The following is a 17,137-nucleotide window of genomic DNA, read 5'->3' as shown; positions in this document are numbered from 1 at the left end:
CCTTCAGGCACTTCCACAAGCTCAGGGTTCCCATTTCATGGCGAATCTGGGATGCCGGGGGAGAACGCCGGGGCATGGCCGGCCCGGGGCGCTCGGGCGGCGCTCGGGGCCGCTCCTGGCCCGGGCCGAGCGCTGACAGCCGCGTCCCGCCCGCAGGGAAGGCGCAGGAGGCCCGGCAGGAGCGGCCCCGGCGGGTTCGCTGCTGGGCAGCGGCGGCTGCGGCGGCGGCTGCGCGGCCACGCGGCTCTCGGACGGCGCCCAGGGAGCGGCGGGGCCGGCGGCGGGCACGGAGGAGGGGAAGGAGGAGGAGGAGGAGAGAAGGAGAAGGAGGAGAAGGATGGGGCTGAATCAAAGACGGAAGCAATCCGGGCAACAGATATTCTTTATTGCAGCGCTGGGCACATGGGGGATCTTTCCTCCTAACATGTGCATCGTGCAGCTAAGAAAGCTGTGATTTATCTTACTAAAACATGCATATTCATTACAAGTCTTGACAATTATTTACATATTCATGATTATTCCGAGATAAGGATGCGCAAGCGTAGTTGCAATTTTGGGTGGTCTTCGGTGGTCGTCAGGGGTCCTCTGGTGGTCGTCCATAGTCTTCATCACTCTGTCCGCTAGTTGAACTTTTATTTCGAGCATGCGTGGTAGTTTTTCTGTGCTCTGGGCCCCATCTTTTCCTCCTTTCATGATATATGGCCTATTCAACTGACCACAGTCCGTCTGCTGAGTATGCATTCTTTACATATAATCAGGAAGCTTATCAGAGTAAAGGAAGCTTATCAGAGTAAAGTACATAGCCAAGGACAAAGTTTCTACATCTGTTTGCTAATGTCTAGAATAACAGGATACTGGTGTATATACATAGCACATAACGTTTTCTTCACTTAATTCTTTTCTAGTCATTTAACCCTTAAGTAGTTCTGAACAGGTCAGGTCTCTGTATCAGGGCTGTGCGGGGCAGGCGGCGAGCTCAGCCCGCTGCTGCCCTCGGCTCGCAGGTGGCCATCAAAAGGGTGCCAGGGAACCGCGTCCGGCGCCGGGGCGAGTTGGTGATGAGCGGGGCCAGCGGCAGAAGCCGGGCTGTGCCGGGATGAGCCGGGGCCCGGCAGGGTGGGAGCTGCCAGGACGCCTGGAGGGAGAGCGGGCGTGGGGCCAGCGCAGGGCGCAGAGCATCCCGGGCTGGCCGAGGGGTTCCCGACCCCCGGCACGGCATCAGCCCCACTGACGGCATCGTGCTCCTCCCGCAGCCCCACGGCACCAGCGCAGCCCTGGAGATCGCGCTGCTGGACAAGGTCTCCTCTGGCTGTGCTGGTGTCATTCAGCTCCTGGAGTGGCTTCAGCTCCCCGACAGCTTTGTGCTGGTGCTGGAGCATCCGGAGCGCTGCCAGGACCTGTCGGGTTTCCTGGCGGAGCGGGGGTTCCTGCCGGAGGAGGAGGCACGGGGGCTGCTCCTCCAGGTGCTGGAGGCTGCAGCATCCCCCTGATGAACTGTGTCTGTGTTCCACAGGAACCCTGTCCTACAGCCCACCAGAGGGGATCCACCAGCAATGCTACCACGGTGAGGCAGCGACGATCTGATCCCTGGGTCTCCTGCTGCACCACCTGGTCACGGGGAAGCTCCCATTCAGGAGGGGCCAGGAGATATCTGGGGTCAGATCTTGTTCCCACCATGGCTCTCTCAAGGTGGATCCTCATCTCTGGCCTCGGGAGCAATACCAGTGCTGGGAGACAGCAGCAGCTCATGGGCATTCTGCTCTGGCAGCTGCTGAGGAGGTGGCACATGTCCTGCTCTCCTGCTCTCCTCCAAACAGAAAATCCATGGGGAAGTTTAGGCCCACCTCTAAGCACACCCAGCATGGCCTGGGCACGGGAAAAGGGGGCAACTTCTCCAAATGACTTGTGATTTCTGGTTTCTCTCCCCAGAGTGCCAGGATGTCATTAAGAGGTGTTTGTCCATGCAGCCCTTGGACAGGCCATCCTTAGAAGAGATTTTCCGTGATCCATGTTCCTCTGCCCTAGAAGATGGGAGAGATCCACGTGCACAGTTGGATCCAGGGGCCTGGCAGGTAACAGCTCCACACATCGCTTGGCACTAAGTAGCAAAGCCAACCAGACAGGTTTTGTCCTGCCTGTAGCTCTGAGCAGGGGTCAGCAGGAGGGAACACAGCTCATGGGCTGGAGCTGAGCTGGAGACCTGGTGTGGCAAGCACTGGTGGCCAACATCCCCCTGGTTTTGCCTGCCATGGCTCATGGATGGCTGGGGCCCTGGACAGAGCCCTGACAGCCTGGTGTGGCCCAGGGAAGAAGGAGCCCCTGGAGAAGCTGTCCCAGGTGGGGCTGCTGCTGGGGACAGTGAGGACACAGGGGAATGCTCCCAGATTTGGGCATTGCACAGCCTGGCTGGGAACCAAAGGTTCCCCCTTTGCTGGGGCGGATGCAGCTGATCCTTCAGTCGGCTGCCAGGCTGCTTTTGGCAGGGCTGGGGGCACGGGCTGGGGTGGGTACGAAATGGGAGTGAGCTCCTGGCCCTGCCAACAGCCCCCAGCACCCACTGTGCCCCGGACTGGGGCTGGGCTGGGGCAGCCAGCCTGACACAAACAAACCCCCATGGTGGGAACAGAGGTGGGACTCCAGACCCTGTGCAGGGTCTGCTTTGCTTTGCAGGCAAGGAAGGGCTTGGGCTGCTCCACTGCCCTTGTTTGCTTTGGGATCACCATGGGGGCAGTGCAGGGGAAGGGAGAAAGCCTGGGATTCCCCAACCATGGTGGGTTTTTCCCTGGCACGCAGGGGTTGGGCCTTCCTTAGGGCCCTGACAGAGATAAGATTTTTGACCTTTTTTCTTGTTCCCCTTTTTCTCTGTAACCTATTTTCCATAATTTGATGTTTGTCTTTCTAGAGGAAGCGTTTCAGGTGGGGCCCAGTCTGGATCAGGACGTGCTTGGGAGCAGCTGCGGCGTGGATGGGCCGTGCCCTTGGAGAAGGCTGAGGGCATCGTTTGGGACCAGCTTTTCTTCCAGCGGGGGATGGCGTGAGGTGGGTCCTGTCTGCTGGGGATGGTGGGATCAGAGCTCTGGGGAGATGGCAGCGAGCACAGGAGCGTCCTGCTCTGGGCAGCTGCTGAGGGCTGGAGGTGCCGTGGCTGGCTGCAGGCTGGGCACATGTCCTGCCCTCCTGCTCTGCTCCCAAAGGCAGCAGTGATGGGCAGCTCTGGGCACAGCTCTGGCACGGCCAGCATGGCCTGGGCACCGCGGGCGGCTGGGACAAGGGGACAGGAGCCTTCAGCTGACGGGGCTTTCTGGTTTCTCTCCTTGCAGCCGGGCTCTGCGGGTGCTGAGGCTGCTCTGGGCTCTGCCAGGGCCCTGCTGGAGCTCAGCATGGGGCTGCAATCAGCCAAAGGAGAAATGGGGTGCCCTGCAGCACAGACTGGCTTGAGCATTTTAGCAATACAGCACAAGAAAACATGCAGCCACCCAAAAAATAAACTTGTTCAATAACTTCTGAAATTAAATCAATCTGGGATGACCCCAAATGACTTTTTGCAGCTTGCTCAAGCAGTACCTCAGCCCTTCTCTGAACTGTTCTCTCTTCTCCCTGCCTTTTACATCCCAACTGCTTCCTCTTTTCCCCCAGTGAGTTCCCAGCCTATTCCAGTCTCCATCACACTGTTCCCTTCCTTGGTGCCCCTCGCCATGAGGAAGGCCAAGCCCCAGGCTTAGGGACTCATCCTGTCACTGGCTGAGGAGCAGCAATGTCTCAGAGGTCTGGTGGGATTTTAGTGTCATTCAGAGCTGCTCTCCAGCCCCCAGCTCTCCTCACTGCTGAGTTCCCGCTCCTTTTTCCTCGTCCTTGCAGCAGGATGAGCTCTGTGAATCCCCTGGAGCCTCCCCACTCTTCCCAGCCCACAAACCCACCTCAGTTAGGCTGAAGCTGCAGCTTCTCTGTCTCCTCTGGCACACCAGTGCAGTCTCCTGTGCGGGGAGCCCCAGCCCCAGAGCACAGCACTCAGCAGTGCAGTCGGGGCTGGAGCAGCTGCCCTGCAGCCCTGGCTTGGCTCTTTGTGGCAGGGAATGCTCCCTGTTTGCAGCTGTCCCTGCAGGATGGCCCCAGGGCAGAGCCCAGCCGGGCTCCCACTGCAGCCCCTGAAGCTTGGGGCAGACAGTGGTCCCAGAGCTGAGGTTCACGGGGAGCTCCCGGAGCTGTGCCTCGCACTCTGTTGCCGTGTCACCGTGCAGGCTGGCTTGTACGGGGTGAATGTACCAGCCCTGGTTTGACTGACAGGGGCCGGGCCCATCACATCTCTCCCAAGGCTGCAGGCATTGCCCAGGCCAGAATCTGAAGGGGCACAGAGATCAGAGCAGTGACATAATCCAGACCGGGTTTTCAAAGGCCCTTTAGAAGGAAGGGCTTGAGAATAAACGTGCTCTGTTTGCCACACAAACATAAGGGTGAGTGGTCTCTTTGGCTCCAACCCACTTTCCTCCCTGAGCCAACGTTACCCTCTCCCTCACACGTCCCCCTCGTGCCTTCCCACTGCCTTGTCCTGTCAGGGCTCCCGCAGCCCCTCATCCCTTTGTGGCCCCGTCCCCTCAGGGTCTCCCCAGCCCGGCCAACCTGCCCGGCAGCAGCGCCACAGCCCCACAGGAGCTCCAGAGGAGCCCCACCAAGAGGCACCTGGGAGCCCTCAGCAATCCAGCCAGGAACACACGGGCAGGAGGACACGGATGGCGCTTCCTGCCTGGGACAGGGCTTGTGGCCATCTCCAGGCACCGCTCTCACAGAGATCCCCACAGCTCCAGCCCCTGCCCATCTGCTCTGTGGGCAGCATAAAGGCTTCATCAGAGCCACCAAAGGCCAAGGGGCTTCTGGCCATTTTCCCTGCAACCCTGCAAGCCTGAGCAGCTTCCTGAGCCCAGGAACCCTTTTCTCCCTCTTCCCCTCAGCCCTGCAGAGCCTGGACAGCCAAAGAAAGATCCTGGGAGTCTGTCTATAGCAACACATCCTATATTAACATGCTAAAGAAAAACAAAAAGAAAGAAAAGAACAATCTTAACGAAACAAAACATTCCTGCTGGCTCAGGTGGCCCCAGCAGACAGAGCCTCTGGGATCAGCTCTCTGCAGAGCTCCAGCAGCGCAGCCAGCCGAGCCCCGACAGACGAGGCCGTCTCCTCCATGCCCTGCAGAGCCGATCACGCAGGCTGTCAAAGATGGAATATGGAGCTCTCTCTGCTTCCTGGACGATGTATGGTGTTTGAACTGCCAGGCTTGCGACGTCGACACTGATGTCATTTTCCATGCCTTCAAGGGCTGAAAGAGAGAGGAACAGAGCCATGGTCAGTTCCCACATCTGAGGGGACCCGAGGGGACTCTGTGCCAGGGCCATCCCAGCCGGCTCTGGCCATGGCCAGCAGGGAGCAGGGACCAGCTGGATCAGCCCGAAGCTGCTGGCCACGAATCCCCCAGGTGCCCTGAAAGCTCTGTGTGCTCTGCCCACGCCGGCCCTGGTCCGCACAGGGGGCAGAGCCCTCCACAGCCGGGGCAGGGCTCGCAGCTCCCCCGGCAGCCCCCGCTGGCAGCCCGCTGCCCTCGGTCACCCTCAGAGAGGAGCTGGAGCTCTTCCTTCCTCCCCCTCAGGTGCCGCCCGGCCGTCCCTGGGAACACAGAGCCTGTCAGGCCCAGGGCACAGCTCCCTGCCAGCGGCGCCGCCAGCCCTGTGCCCACACGGCCTCCTGGCCCGGCTCGTGGCTCACCCATGAACCTGACGGCCGCCTCTCGCAGGGGCTCCTGTGGGCTCTGCAGGTAGGGCAGGGCCCGGCGCAGGTGCTCGGCCACGCTGCTGCTGTCCTCTGCCAGCTGGAGAGAGCGACAGGAGGGAAGGGTTGGCCCCGCAGCCCCCCGGGCCGGGGCTCCATGGGCACCCGGCTGGGGCCGCAGGAGCCTGGAGCAGAGCCCGCGCGGCCTCGGGCTGCAGCAGCGGGCAGGGGCACAGCTGCCAGCCCGCACACCGAGCACCGCGCTCAGGGGCTGCTCCAGGCTGGGGCTGCGGCTTCCCGGCCCTCCTTACCAGGCACTCGCTGAACTGCCACAGCTTCTGGTTCTTCACCAGCTGTTCAAGGTCCCTCCTCCTGAGGAACTCGGCCGCACAGAGCAGCGTTTCCTGAGAAGCCTGGAGAGCAGCAGAGACGCGGAGATGGCCCCAGAGCCCAGGGCGCAGGACCCCGTCCCTGTGCCAAGGCCAGCAGGAGCTGCAGCCTGCGAGGCGCCAGGGCAGGGCCAGCCCAGCCCCTGCCAGGGGCCAGCGGCAGCTGCCGAGTCCTCACCTCTGCCACTCGCTGGTTCTCATCGTGGCAGTGGAAGAAGAGTGGCACCAGGCTCTGGCGCACATGTGCCTTCAGGACCTTTTTTTCCTCTTCTGGAAAAACATCCAGCATCTCCTTGAAGATAAACATGGAGCACAACTGCACCTCGCTGTCCTCCTGTATGGATGGGAGGAAGAAAGACCTCAGTGTCAGCTGCTTCAGGCCCACCTGGGCACAACCCACTGAGTGCACAGGGCACAAAGTGTGCGGGCAGCACCCGCTGGCCGTGGCTGGAGGCTCAGAGCCTTACGTTGTCAAAGAGTGGCAGGAGCGCCTCAGCCAGCTGCAGGGCGAGGGTGCTGGTTACTGGGGCACCATTGCACAGGAACAAACCCCTGAGGAGAACCGTGGTCATCCTGAGCATGGTGCTGTCATCTTCCTGAAGGAGCTCCACGAGCCTTTCATGCAGGCTCCACATCCTTATGGCCATCTACTTGTGGAACACAAGTGTGTGAAACACCATCCTGCTGCCACAGGGCCCAGGGGCCAAAGGCCTGTGCCAAAGCCCTGGGGCAGCTGCAGCAGGAGGCAGGAGAGCTGGCAGCAGCTGCCCCAGTGCCCCAAGGCCAGCCAAGCCCCAGGGACTGCCTTCCCCAGCCCCACGCTGGCAGCACGGCTTCAGCCCCTGCGCTCTTCTCACCGAGACACTGGTGGTGCCGAGCGCCACGAGGCCTCGGAGTGCCAAGCGACGCCTCCCCCTGCACTCGCTCTGCAGGTGCTTGGACAGGAACTGCAGGACGCTGTCCCGGCACTCACTCAAGTTCAGGTGCTCCAGGATCTGAAAGGCACAGGCCGGTGACGGGGGAGCGGCCGGCGGGAGCCCAGAACCGCCCAGGGCCGGGCCCAGGCAGCAGCACAGGGCGCGGGCTCCGTCCCAGGCACTGCGGCCAAGAGAGGGCAGAGAGCCGGGAGGCAGCTCAGCGAGGCAGCGCCGGCCTTCAGGCTCACCTCCACAAGGAACGCCAGGGCGGCCAAATCCCGGCACAGCGTGTCCTTGCTGAGCAGCCCAAGCAGGTGGAACGCAATCCTGGAACACGCGGCTTCGGATGCGCGGTGCATTTCTCTGACAGGAGGAAACACTAGTCAAAGCCCTCAGCCAGCGGGGGCAAACCTCTCCCAGGACTGCCTCACAGAGATCTGGCCTTTCTCCACCACCCTGCAAGGGGCAGCTGAGCCCTCTGGGAGGTTGCTGCTCTTGGGCACGCTCCTCTCCCAGCCTTTTGCAGCCTCCTTGGCCGTCCCTTGGTGACAAGACCTTCTGGCCCACAGCCACGGGGACTGTGTGGGGCACCTCGGGCACAGGGCACACATGCTGGGGACAGCTGGGGAGCAGGGGGTCTCACCTGGCCAGCACGCCCACAGCACAGTGGTGGGTGTCAGCACAGAGCAGGGTGTCCCAGCCACGCTTGTCTTCCATGGCCACCACCACATCCTCATAGTGAAGTTGGCAGAGCAGGGCCTTGAGGGTCTGCTCTGCAAAGCTGTGCACAGAGCAAAGCCCAGGTCACACTGGGAGCACTGGCCGTGCCCTGGGCACATGGCAGGGACAGGAGGACTGGCATGGAGCACCTGCTGGGGCTGGTGGCAAGACCGTGTTGCTGCTGGCATCCCTTCCAGAAGGTATCGACCTCCTCTGGCACATCCAGAGTGCTGAAGAGCACTTGGAAGAGCAGATGCACAAAGAGGCCGGGGAAATGCACGGTGACTACATGTGGCACACAGGGCAGCTGGAGGATCTTCCACATCACCACGGTTGCCTGCAAAGGACAGAGCAGCCTGAGACAGCGCTCAGTGCTGAGGTGTCTGTGTGGCAGGGCCCGAGCACGGGAGGGAGAGGCCCGGAGAGACGCAGGGGGAGCACCGGGCCTGGTGGCCCTGGAGCTGCCCCGAGGCCAGGTTTCAGCCCAGCGCCTGAGGCAGGGAGACGCCGTGGGGGAGGGAGGATGGAGAGCTGCTGGAAAGGTGGCCTTGGGGCCAGCAAAGGCAGAAACTCACAGCCAGGGCAAGGACAGCCGCGTGGTCCCCATCGGAGGTGCACGTGCTGTGCTCTGGCCAGCTCCCCAGCACATCGAGGAGCACGAGCATGGCCGGCTCTGCAGTCCTCAGCGAGCACATGATGCTCTTCCACATGGCCAGAGCAGCTCTGTGGGGTCAGAGCTCTGTCTCAGAGGAGTCTGGGACACAGCAGCGTGGCCTGGGCGGCAGCGGGGAGCTGAGCTGCTCTGCCAGCCCTGCCTCTGCCCACTGCCCCTCACTGGCAGCACGCAGGCAGCCCAGCCCTGTGGGCACTGGCCCCTGAGGGGCAGGGGGGAAGCATGGCAGCACGCTGGGGGTCTGACAGGGGCCAGGGCTGGCAGAGGGAGCAGCCAGAGGGCCCTGGAATTCTCTGTGTCAGACACCTGGGACAGGCTGCACAGGGGGAAGGGCTGCTGAGCCCTGAGCCCTCTGGGCAGGTGGGCCCCGTACCTGTCACACAATGGGGCCACACGCAGGAGAGCCATCACCACGTCAGAGGGCTGTGCCTCTGTCAGATCCAGAAGGGGCCTGTACAGATTGTATTCAGGAAACTCATTGGCCATGAGCCACTGGTGGATGTACCTCACCATGGCGGGCACCTGGAGAAGGAAGGGGAGACTTGGAAAGCTGCCGGAGGAAGGAATGTGCCCAGCTGCCCCAGAGAAGTGCTTCCCTTGCCTCCACACTGCCATGGCCTCAAAGGCTCCGAGGGAGCAGCAGGTGTGGCTTGGGAGGCCAAGCAATTGCTGGGAGAAGAATAGCCAGGCCACAGGCTGCTTACTTGCTTTGGGCTGGAAGGACCCTCCTCCACAAGCATATCCAGCAGGGCAGCGCTGGTCTTGGTTTTGAAGATGGGAGAGTACGCTCTGAGCACGGTGCCCATGGCGCTGCTCTCTTCCTCCCGAATCCTCTTCATGAATTTGCAAACCATCTGCAGCAGAAGGGCAAGAAGCCCGGGATGCTGCATGGAGTGCTCCGAGCACAGTGCTGGGCTGAGCAGTGCCAGCAGGCCCAGCCCAGGTGGGGATGGCTGCAGGTACCTGCGCTGTTCTGCGGAAGCGGCCACGGGTGCGTTCCTGCTCTCGTGTGCACTGCACGGCTGCACCTGGCAAAGAGCGAGCGCAGCCCGAGCTGAGGGGCTGCGGGAGAGGCCGGAGAACACAGCCCAGCCCTGCGCTGCCCAGGCAGGGACAGCCCCACGACGGCCCAGGGCACAGAGCACGGCTGTGGGGTGTCTGCCCGGCCCCTATTCCATCCTGTCCATGGGCATGGCCCCAGGGGATGGCATGGCATGGCATGGCATGGCATGGCATGGCATGGCATGGCATGGCATGGCATGGCATGGCATGGCATGGCATGGCATGGCATGGCATGGGGCCAAGCTGGCTGCAGGCACCAGCCCTGTGGCCCAGCTCTGCCACTCACCCTTCTGCCGTGGCTGGAACTGCTCCACCTCTCCAGGGTGCTGTGCTGCGGCAGCTCCAGGGCCTTCTTTCTCCTCCTTCCCCCAGGCCAGCTTGGGCACGCTCGCAGGTCTGTGCTCTACATCACTGCCTGGATTCATAGCTGCTTGCAGAAGGTGAAAAGGAAAAGGTCCGAGTCAGCAAGTGCTGCAGTCGTGCCTTGAGGGCACCTGCAAGAGTGAAGACTTGGGAAGGCTACAGGACGGCAAGTCCTGCACTCTGGTCCTGGGGGCTCCAGCCACAAGGACAGGAGACTCCTGACAAGGACAGTGAAAAGCAAATGCCACAGTCTGCCCTCGAGGGCAGCTGCAGAAGAGATGCCTCGGGAAGGCCAGGGGTCACCAAGTGCTCTGGTCTGGCCACGAGCTCACCTGCAGGAGTAATACCTCAGGAAAGCTCTGGGTCAGCAAGGAACGAGTGTCTGTGCAGGGCTCCTCACAGCACCGCTCTCTCGCGTCCTCTCTCGTCGTGTGCACCGAGCACTGTGGAGTGTAACTGTAACTTGTAACTGCCAACACCTCTGCCAGAGCGTGTCACCAAGGGCCCTTGGAATCCCTGTCCCGTTCCATTCCACGGTGACCATGCTGCACCGTGTCACCAAGGGCCCTTGGAATCCCTGCCCCGTTCCATTCCACGGTGACCATGCTGCACCGTGTCACCAAGGGCCCTTGGAATCCCTGCCCCGTTCCATTCCACGGTGACCATGCTGCACCGTGTCACCAAGGGCCCTTGCACGCACTGCCACCTGCCCTGGGGCCACCCCCAGCCCCCCAGAGTGGCCCAGGGTGGAAGGAATGCCTTGCCCCAGGTGTGTCAGACAGCCCAACAGGATCTTTAGGAAGGGCTCAGCCCATCAGCAAACGCTGCCCTGCTCTGCGGGCTCAGAGCAGCAGGAGCCCCCGCAGCTGCCGACGCAGCCGCGGCGGGAAGGGCACGGGGCCTCCACAGAAGCTGGCACGGCCTCCTCGGGACACGTCCCACATGGTGGCCATCCTAAGCACGGCCGTGGGACACAGACCAGGAACGTGTGGACCAGGGCAGGAATGCTGCTCTGAGCCCTGGGGCCCGGGCAGCGCTGACAGCAGCAGGTGAGGCACAGTCCCCGCCCAAGCAGAGTTCCCCCTGTCAATCATGGTAACACCTCACCCTTATTTTCTGTATAAAATTCTGTGTATTGTTCTCTGTCACCCATCTGCAAGGGCCCTTTGCAAACATGGGGACAGAGGACAGTGTGCATCTAATTTACACTGGAGCTGCAGCATTCCCCTCCAGGAACTGTTAGGGGAGAACTCAGGTCACAGGCATAATGATTCTTGGTTACAAATTCAACTTATGTCTAAGAGCAGAAAGTTATTTAACCCTGAGCCCATTTAACCCTTACAGAAAAACCCAATTTTAAAAAACAACTTTTCAGCACTTGATCCTTCAGTGAAAAACCCAACTGCCACAAAACAGCCTGTAAACAGAAAAACTGTTTGTAAACTTGAGAAATAATTTGTAAACAAATCAAATCCTTCTATGAATTGTCCATTAGGCAGGTGATCATTTGTAATGCTGTCTGTGGTTTCCAGTGTCCATATTTTAGACAGCTGTATCGTACTGTTGTAGGATTTATTGTAAAACATGAGAACAGACTCAGAGGGGAGGAGGGTGTACCCTCAATCCAACCCCTTTCCCCTTTTTTCTTTGTATAATAAATAATAACAGGAACAGAACATGGATTTTGAATACTATTAACTTATGCAAAGTTTCATCCAGGTTTACTGATAACATTTTTCTTTACCAGCCAGGTTCAGGGTGAAGAACTTGATTGGGAGATGTTTTGATCAGGGCAAGGAACTTGGTGGGGAGACATTTTCTGTATTTATATTTTATCTAGTGCAAACCATATACTTTTTTCTCTTTGTTAGAAGTTAGAAATTTTGTTATTGACTTTAATAGCTGACTTTTAAAATGATGACAAATGGCAGAATTCAGTGAAAAAACTTTACAACTGCAATTTGCTTATGAAAAATCCAAGCTCTGTGTATACCTCAGTGGATATTCTTTGAATCATACCAGTTTATCTTGAAGCAATGCAAGAATAATTACTCGAATATTAAGAAAAGACATGTTAATTCACATACTAGGACTTCTTTAAGACAATGATTTACTAAAATATGAATATCAATCTAATATCGATATCCAACTGAGATGGACAAAATCTCTCTAAGAGTTTAAAGTTAGAAAGTGTATGTTTATTGAGACAGCCGGGCATTACGTGGGATAATTCCCTAATGCACACTGCAAAAATCACAGGTATTACAAAGCTTTTTTATTTACAGAGGTCTTGAATACACAAAATATGAATGCATATTCATATCCCTGTCACTTCCTCTGATCCGCTTCACATGCTAATTGGCAAAAAGGCAATTAAGCATGTGTGGTTCTGTTCCCTGAAATGACTCAGGGGTCCATTTTGGGGAGGGATCTCCAAAATGAAGAAGTAAAATAAGTCTTCCTTGTTCTGACCTTTCTGCCTTTCGCATGCACACATGACAAATGAATCCATGCCGTTTTCCTGTGCTTAATGGATTCCTAAAGAATGGGAAGTCTGCAACTTTTTTTATCATCTTCACTTTTGGCCCTGGCCCACACTTGGAAGGAGTCAGATAAACCCGTGTGGGCATTTCCCTTCCCAAGGGGCTCCTGGGGAGACAAAGGAGACAAGAAGGATTCCCCATCTCATGACATTCCCTTTTCTCCTTCAGTAGCTCTATTGCAGTCACTGCATACAAGAGTTTACTTGATCCCTTTGGTGCCAGGGAGCACCCAGAACTTGAACCTCGCTGGATCCAGCCCTGTCTGCCTATCACCGAGCAGAGGGAAAAGATAAAGAACCTGGGTGGGGGTTGAGCCAAAATAGCATTTTGCCACTTCTGATCTGCTCCCAGCTTTTCCAGCAGGGCACCAACCCCATCGCTGCAAACCACTCCCTTTTGCAAGGCACAGGTGGACCTCGCTGGCAGCTCAGGGCTCCTGAAGGGGCTGCTGCAGTTGGCAACTGGAGCTGTTGTTGAACTTTTCACATTGCTAACCCCCCCCTGCCAAATGCCATCAAGTGGCTGAGGAAGGACACAAAAATATTACCCTGGAGGAAGTGGGGCCAAAAGCTTGGAAAAGGATGAAAGAAATGTTCTGATGATGACAATGTCAAAAAACCACAATTTATTTTTGATAGCAAATGAATACCCACAGCCCTCCAGCCCTCCCAGACCGGCAGGCCGAGCGGGGCCGTTTCCATGGCGTGAGGAGCTGGCAGCCTGCAGAGAGAAACCAGAGAGCCACGGTCAGTCACAGAAGGCTCCTGTGCCCCTGTCCCACCACGGCCTGTGCCTGGGCCAGGCTGCTGTGTGCTCAGAGCCCAAACCTCCTGACCCATTCTCCGTTTTTAGAGAAGGGCAGAGTGGTAAGCCACATTCCATCTCCTCTGCTGAAGCACAGCCCAGCAGCCTCCTCAGAAGCTTCCAGAGCGGAATGCCCGTGTGCCTGGTTTCCTGGCTCCCCGGCAGACCAGGGGTTAAACATTGGGTGTCTCCTGGATTGTCCCCGGAAAGAGCCCATCTCTGCACCGAGCTACCTTTTTTCATTTGGAAATTAGGTCTTTCTTTCTCTTCCATCTGTGGTTTCTCCAGCCCGGGATGCAACCACCGGTCATTTAAAACTTTAAGAATCTTTTTGTACAAGCACAACTGACTTGATGTATATTTTACATAAGCACGAATTATTCCATAACATATATTACAATGGGGCTGCAGAGATACCCCTGCAGGTCCATGGGGATGCGGAGATCCCCTGCAGATCCATGGGGATGCAGAGATCCCCTGCAGATCCATGGGGATGCAGAGATCTCCTGCAGGTCCCTGGGGATGCGGAGATCCCCCTGCAGATCCATGGGGATGCAGAGATCCCCCCGCAGGTCCATGGGGATGCAGAGATCCCCTGCAGGTCCGTGGGGATGCAGAGATCCCCTGCAGCCCCTGGAGGAGCCGGGCTGGAGCTCGGCGATGCCTGAGAGGAGCTGTGAGCCCGCGGGCAGAGGGGCCCCGCTGGAGCAGCCTGTCCTGGCAGGACTGAGCCCGTGGCACAGTGACCCACGCTGCAGCACTCGGAGGGGGCTGTGCCCAGGGGATGGACTCCGCTCCGAGAAGTTCCTGGAGAAGTCTCGGCCGGGAGAGAGCGCAGGGTGCAGCAGGGAACGACTCCTGTCCCTGAGCAGAGGGAGAAGCCCCGGGGGATGAGCTGAGCATGGCCCCATTCCCTGTCTCCTGCCCTGCCGGGGGAGGAGGTGCAGCTGGGAGCAGGGAGGCGTGGGGAAAGCTGCATTTAAGGCTCTGCACTGACTTCTTCTCCTGCTCCGAGTCTTTGGAGTTTTCTGACAGAAACCTCTCTCTTCCCCCACCCACCCACAGGGCTTCGGGCAGGTTTCCCTTTTTGGGGGAAATCAAAGCGAAGCACTGATGCGCTAACGAGGGGCAGGAGAAGTGAGGCTCCTGGGCTTCCCGCAGAGGCGGAGGCACGGGAGGCGCAGGGCCGGGAAAGCCGTGGCGGGAGGCGCGGAGAAGTTTGTTTGTGTGGGCAGCTCAATCCCGGCTCGGGCCGGGCCCGTGCCGGGGCTGTTCCTCATCTCCGGCTTTCCCCTCACGCAGCCCGGGGGCGCCGAGAGCGCGGGGCGAGGCGGGGCCGTGCGCAGAGCCCGCCCCGAGCTCGCTGCCATTGGCCGCCGGTGCCGTCAGTCGCGGTTGCGGCGCGCTGATTGGTGGGAGTGGGGCGCGGCGCGGCCCCGGCGGCGGGCTGAGGGCGGCCGTGGCCGCGCAGCGCCGCCATTGGCCGAGCGGCTGTGCGGGCCCGGCAGCGGCGGCAGCGGCCGGAGCGCGGTGAGGCGGCGGCGGCGGAGCTCGGAGGCGGCCCCGGCGCAGGTGGGAGCCGCGCTGGGCTCTGCGGGGGCTCGGGGCCGGCTGCGGGCGGAGGGGGCGGCAGGGGGCTCCGGCGGCTCGCCGGTGCCGTGTCCGGCCCGTGCCGGCCCCGGGCTGAGGGCGCTGCGGGAGCGGCTGCCCGCGGTCTCCTTCCCGCCGGGGCCGGGCAGGAGCCGCTGCCGGAGCAGCGCTGGCTCGGCCCGGCTGCTGTGGGTAGGACAGAGGGGCTGCCCCGCGGCCGGCAGCGGGCGGGGAAATTCCCGTCGCCGGAGGTTCGTGTGCCCGGCGGAGAGCGAGGAGTCCTGTCAAAGTGACTTTATTGCCGAGCAGGGGCAGAGGCCGTGGGGCATTTGCCGTGCGCTCTCTGCCGTGGCTGTAGTCCGCAGCCTCCTTTTTATCCTCATTTTCCCGGCCGATCTCCCTCTGCCTCTGCCCACCGGCTGAGTTCCTTGGAAGGTTCCGACTTCCCGATGCGCCTGGAGCCTGCCCTCGTTAATGTGCACCCTCCTTTTGTAGAACAGCCGATATTCATGGCTCTGTTAAGTCTTTGTTCTTCTCCTCGAAGTTCGGGAATGTAGCGGGACTTTGAGCAGCTCTCTGGGTCAATTTGTACCATTTATTGGAACTGATGGTTTCTCCCCTTATCTACAGGTGCCCGGCCCTATGTCCAGGCAGATTCACTCCTTGTCTCTGTTTTGTCCTTCCCGGGTCCTCTTTGGTTTTGGGATTATTCTCGGTGCCCTCATTCCCTGTCCTTTTGTAGCCGTTTGTGGATCAGGAGGCCTGGCTGCCACCTGCATGCCCTGGCTCAGCTGCTGGATGAGCTGCACTGCCAAGGTGTGGAGCATGGTAAAAAGATGAGAGTTGCTGCAGCACAGAAGAGGAGAAGCAGCATTCCTTTATCCCCTGGTGTGCCAGGGAGCCAGGAAAGCGTGTCCCATTCCCATCCTTTCCATGTTTAGACCAATACATAAACTGCTCTCCTATTTCCTTTCTTATAATTTTTAGCAGTTATCTCGTCATCTCTTTGCCAACAGCAGTTTGAGCCATTTAGTTTTCCACAAACTCCTGCTTTTTCTGGTAAGAGATAATCTGATCCCATTCTCTGGTGAAATGTTGTGTTCCTCGTTTCAGTGGCTTGGTCGGCAGGAAGGTCAGGAGCTGGAGCTGTCTGGTTGGTTCTTATTCTGAGGACAGCTTGTAATCAAATTATGCCATTCAAATGAAAAATGGGTTCTCTGTCTCCTGATATGAATTTGTGAGAAACGCCAATCACTTGGTTTTTAAAATGTTAGAAGTTTAATACTAGTAAAATGGTTATAGAAGTAGAAATACAATTAGACTACTAAAAATTTAGGGTTAGGACAATTGCAAGACATTAAAAAGCAAAGACTTACAGATGGACAGATGCTCTCTTGGGTGCTTAAGCCACAACAAGAATACCTTGTGAATAAAGGAATCACCCCTAAAAAAATACACTGTTGCATATTCTTATATCTTCATGGTTATGCATACATTCTATTTCAAACAAGTAACTCTGTCTGTTGTATGTCAGCTATTTTTTTTTAATCCCCACGGCATCCTCCAGTCTGAGCATGGCCTGAAGAAATTAACTTCTTCTAGTAAGAAAACCATAAATTCCTCTTGTCTGGAGAATTTAGGTGTTCCTTGAGCGAATTTAGGTGTTCTCATTCCTTAACCCCCCCCCCCACACACACACACACACATGCATATTTTCTCTTTTAACTGCTAAAGCTTAATTTTATCTACAAAGCTACGTTTACCATACTATTAAGATGTTCATACAGCACAAGTTATCATTATAACATAATACATGTAGTAACTATCTGCACAGAGCCATATAACATGCATTTTTCACAAAATCATTTTGGTTCCCAGGGGCTGGTCCATGGTGTTGTAGGATTTGTTCTGGTGGCCTTCATCTTTTCCCCATGTTTGGGCGCTCCCTCAAGCTGGGGCTGCATCAATTGACCATTTTTTTCTTAATCCTTCATCATATACTTGAATTCCAGCTGATTTCCCTGAACTTGTTGTAGCAGAAACCCCAGTGCTCTGATACACCCTGTACAGCACAGACAGTGACAGCAGATGTTGGAGTGGGCAGAGGGATGATCCCCCCCTTATTTTAGTGAAGTTTTCACAACATTCTCCATTTGCTGTTTCCCTTTGCAGCTTCAGCCATTTCTGTTGCAGAGTCAGAGATCCTCAGCATGGGCTCTGCCTTCAGCTGTGCAGATTCCATCTGTGCAAGCAGGCAGAGCTTGGGGTGAGGGGCAGAGGGAATCAGCCAATTCCTGCCCCAGGCAAGAAGAGCCAGGT

The 17,137-nt window shown here is 58.0% G+C and overlaps 1 protein-coding gene and 1 long non-coding RNA gene across 2 annotated transcripts in view; one reads left to right on the top strand and one right to left on the bottom strand.

Moving 5' to 3' along the window:
- Nucleotides 1-366: 366 nt before the first annotated feature.
- Nucleotides 367-17,137, bottom strand: part of LOC144248817 (uncharacterized) — a 32,913-nt gene continuing 16,142 nt past the window's right edge. Inside the window, exon 2 of the long non-coding RNA XR_013342051.1 lies at nt 367-762. This is a non-coding gene — a long non-coding RNA (uncharacterized LOC144248817). The remainder of the gene's footprint in view (nt 763-17,137) is intronic.
- Nucleotides 14,737-17,137, top strand: part of LOC110484634 (uncharacterized) — a 164,290-nt gene continuing 161,889 nt past the window's right edge. Inside the window, exon 1 of the mRNA XM_077790796.1 lies at nt 14,737-14,800. The gene's annotated coding sequence lies outside the window, so the exon portion shown is untranslated. The remainder of the gene's footprint in view (nt 14,801-17,137) is intronic.

Source organism: Lonchura striata, unplaced genomic scaffold (assembly GCF_046129695.1).
Source record: "Lonchura striata isolate bLonStr1 unplaced genomic scaffold, bLonStr1.mat Scaffold_91, whole genome shotgun sequence".
NCBI classification, from domain to species: Eukaryota; Metazoa; Chordata; class Aves; order Passeriformes; family Estrildidae; genus Lonchura; species Lonchura striata.
Note: the sequence above shows the minus strand (reverse complement) of the source record. Positions and strands in the feature narration are given on the sequence as shown.